We start from the raw sequence: 4,445 nt of genomic DNA, 5'->3' as shown, positions 1-4,445 counted from the left end.
TTCCATGAATAGCAACACGTGAGTTTGTCAGAGAAATTGGCTTTTTTTTCTATGCTGGAGTAAGTCAGAGTGAGAAGGGGAGTGGCTAGTAGAGCGGTAGAATTGTATTTTGCTTAATCTAATGATATCTTTGTCATTTTTTGTCCTAAAACGACCAAACCTTGCACTGCACTCACGCATGCCATTAGCAAGACCTAGATGTCAAATTTTGGGTCAGTCGAATGAGTGGTTCGAGAGTTATGCGTGTGTGACCGGTGGAATTACTCTCTGCGTTGTGACTGGTTGTAGAGTAGTGACTAACGCGACACAGGACGACGATTTCGCGGGCTTACTTTATTCTCTGCAAAACATGCAAACAGTACACAGCTGAGTCTTTGGCTCCCTTCCCAACTCCTCTTCCCAAGGGTAACAGAAACAGGGCCTTACACACAGGTAACCCAACAAATACATGTCATTAATCTCCTTAAACAATTCGTTAGGAATTAGAAATTAATTGTAACAAGCAAACACAAAAACCCAGCCTGGCTTAGCCTAGCCTCCCATTGAGAGACAGTGAGCTGGCTAGTTAGCTCGCTAGCTAGTGGGAGCTAGCATAGACATACAAATAGCTAACGTCAGGACCACACAGCATAAACATAGAACACGATAAATTAATAGGAAAATAATGACACACCTGCGTTGTGTGGAACCACTGCGGTTCAGCCCTGCACACGCCCGGATTCGAACCCGCGAGACAGCAGCACCTCGGATCGGAAATTAATTACTAACAGAGGAGTGCATGCACTGTCAAACGTCCATACATGTGTAGAAAGTGAGCTGTTTAATCCACTCAAAGTGTGGCACCGCTCCTCAGAAAGGAGAATCCTCTACCAGCTACTCAGAGTCAGGTCTCGGCATCAGAGAAAATCAGGGAAAGTGTAAAGCTTCCGATACCTATGTGTGATCGCATTTCTCCTTCGGAGGTGAGTGCATGTTTGTAGGCTATAAAGCAGGGGTCTCCAATAGGCAACTCTGGCGCTACCAGTAACTCGACTAAACTACATCTTCAAAGATATTATGAAAATGTGTAAAAAAAAATCACAGAGCCATTAATTATTCATTCATGTATTTGTCATCTCTTCATTAGGCAACTGTCCTGGGGTGCGTTTCTAGAAAAGTTAGCAACGGCGTTGTTAAACCACCGTGGTGCGACGCAACTTGCGATCAAACAACGACAGTGTTACACCTGTTTCCAGAAAGCATCGTACTTGTGTCGCAATTCGCTACCTCCGGTGTTCGAACACCGTTGTTCCAACAACGTTGTTGAGGACGCAGCGGCACATTTCATTGGTGGAAAAAGTGTCAACGTATAATACCCCACCCACTAGAAATTCTCTGTCACTGGATGCCTATCACTTGTCTTTTATAGATCCTCCTTTCCTTCCTCGATCCTCGTCCTCACTGAATGATGGGGCGGCAACAATGGGATAGAGGACCGAGGATCGAGGAGGGATGTTGAGAGGCACCCACTATGTGTCGACGTGTCTAATTTAAACCCAAAGTGATTCATGCTGGCATTATCATTGCTATCAGGAAAAAACGTAAACCTATGCAAGCACATGAAACAGTTTGCTTAAGCTGTCCAATATACAGTGCCTATAGAAAGTCATCATACCCTTTTGAAATAGTTACTTTTTTTGTCTTACAGCCTGAAATCAAAACCCATTTTTAAAAAAATATTTTCCAGTTTTATTAACAAATTTAGCTGTACAACATCAAAATAATGAAAAAAAAGTCAACAGTTCTGAAAATTAATAAAAAATTAAAAACTAGAATAACAGGGTTGGAAAAGTCATCATACCCCTGACTTAATACTTTGTAAAGATTCCTTTTGCTTTCATTACAGCCATCAATCTGTTTGGATATGTCTCTATTATAGCTTTGCACACCTAGATAGGGGAATATTTGCCCAATTTTCTGTACAGAAATGTTAAAATTTAGTCAAATTCTGTAGGGAATGGCGATGGACTGCTCTCTTCAAGTCAATCCACATATTTTCTATAGGATTTAAGTCAGGGCTCTGACTTTGCCACTCAAGGATATTCACCATCCTATCCTTAAGCCACTGCTTTGTTCTTTTGGCAGTATGTTTAGGATTATTGTCGTGTTGGAAGGCGAATGACCTCCCCATCCTCAGCTGTCTAGGAGAGGGACGCAGGTTTTCCTTAAGAATGTGGGTGTACTTGGCAGCATCCATTTACCCTTCCATCCTGACCAATTGCCCAGTTCCCGCTGAAAAGAAACATCCCCACAACATAATGTTGCCCCCACCTTGCTTCACACTAGGTATGGTGTGTTTTGGGTGGTGTACTGTGTTGGTTTTCGCCAAACATTGCGCTTGGAGTTCAGTGCAAAAACACATCTGGAATATTCTGCTACCATGTGGAAAAAGCTTATATGGTCAGATGAGACTAAGATCGAACTTTTTGGAGACTAAGATTGAAGTTTTTGGACTGAGCTCCAGGCGCTAACCAAACATAGTATACACACCCAAATACACCCAAAACACACCATACCTACTTTGAAACATGGTGGGGGCAACATTATGTTTTGGGGATGTTTCTCTTCAGTGGGGACTGGGCAATTGGTCAGGATAGAAGGGAAAATGGATGCTGCCAAGTACACCAAAATTCTTGAGGAAAACCTGCGTCCCTCTCCTAAACAGCTGAGGATGGGGAGGTCATTCGCCTTCCAACACGACAAAAATCCTAAACATACTGCCAAAAGAACAAAGCAGTGGCTTAAGGATAGGATGGTGAATATCCTTGAGTGGCAAAGTCAGAGCCCTGACTTAAATCCTATAGAAAATATGTGGATTGACTTGAAGAGAGCAGTCCATCGTCATTCCCTACAGAATTTGACTAAATTTTAACAATTCTGCACGGAAAATTGGGCAAATATTCCCCTATCTAGGTGTGCAAAGCTATAATAGAGACATATCCAAACAGATTGATGGCTGTAATGAAAGCAAAAGGAAGCTTGACAAAGTATTAAGTCAGGGGTATGATGACTTTTCCAACCCTGTTATTCTAGTTTTTATTTTTTTATTAATTTTCAGAACTGTTGACTTTTTTTTCATTATTTTGATGTTGTACAGCTACATTTGTAAATAAAACTGGAAAATATTTTTTTTAAAATGGGTTTTGATTTCAGGCTGTAAGACAAAAAAAGTAACTATTTCAAAAGGGTATGATAACTTTCTATAGGCACTGTATGTACTTATTTGTGTGAAATATCTAAAAAATATCTGTACAAAATATATATGGCCTAGACTAATTACAAATTATCACAATACTAAGTCGGTGTCTGGTGGTTCAGCTGTTGCATGTCAGTACATTGCGCGCGCCGCCCGAGTTCGCATCTTACCTCTCCATGTCACTTTTGAGTAAGAGCAGGCATACCACACACAACAATAGGTTAGACCCTAAATATATTTAATTGCTTTACATCGAGTGGCCAGGAACACAACATCAGTTTAATAGTTCCACGACATTACTTATTAGGGTTATTTCCACGTTTCACTAGTCAGAAACAAAAGCATGTGTGATGCATACGGGAAAAGAACTCACGATGTTGTGATGATAAGCCACCTGCCTTAACCACTATACTAATGAACGGTGTGCTTCACCCGAGGGTTTGTAAATATCATAACAGTAGCCTACCAAAACGCAAACCAACACGCAAATGAACGCAAGGTAACACACGTAGCAAGAATGAGCCCAACGGTATTTTAATTTATATTAGCCTACAGTATTGCACAATCATTGAGTCACGAGAAAACAACAACTTAGTGATTTTTGGTTGGGCGCTTGTGATTTTTGGTCAGGCGATCTTGCACTGACGACATCACCAACTGGAACTCCCAAGGTACGACACAGGTGCGACTGCCCAGGGGCAGTAGTTCAAACGACCAAACTTTGCGTCCTTGTTTGCGATTGAGAGTTTGAACTACCTTTTCTAGAAACACCAAATTCAAGAACGACGGAGCGAACTCCCAAGATTGCGACGCAAGTTAGCAAACGACGCTTTCTAGAAACGCACCCCTGGCTGTCATCGCTGAGCACTCCATACCTCTGTTCAAAGCACCTGTGTTGGTGGAATTGTCTCGAATTCTAGCACGAGACCCGGCAGCTCTGAGCAGAATTAAATTGTCTCGTATTGCAGCAACTTATAAGATGGTGTATGGCCTTGGTCAAACAATTTCAGAGAAAACATTCTTTAAAGAGAAACTATGCAGGATTGGCGATTTCTCCGGTCCGATCTCCGGTTTCGATTTCGCTTTTCGCTCGTTTTATGCTTGCATATTTCTCTGCAGAGCTTCCCCTACAGCTTTAGCGTGTATATTTAGACCAGGGGTGTCCAAACTTTTTGGCTCAAGGGCCACATTGGGTCTTGGAAATTGACCG

The sequence above is a fragment of the Sardina pilchardus genome, chromosome 6, assembly GCF_963854185.1.
Source record: "Sardina pilchardus chromosome 6, fSarPil1.1, whole genome shotgun sequence".
In the NCBI taxonomy this organism is placed as follows: Eukaryota; Metazoa; Chordata; class Actinopteri; order Clupeiformes; family Clupeidae; genus Sardina; species Sardina pilchardus.
The sequence above is the reverse complement of the archived record's forward strand: the minus strand, read 5'-3'. Positions refer to the sequence as shown.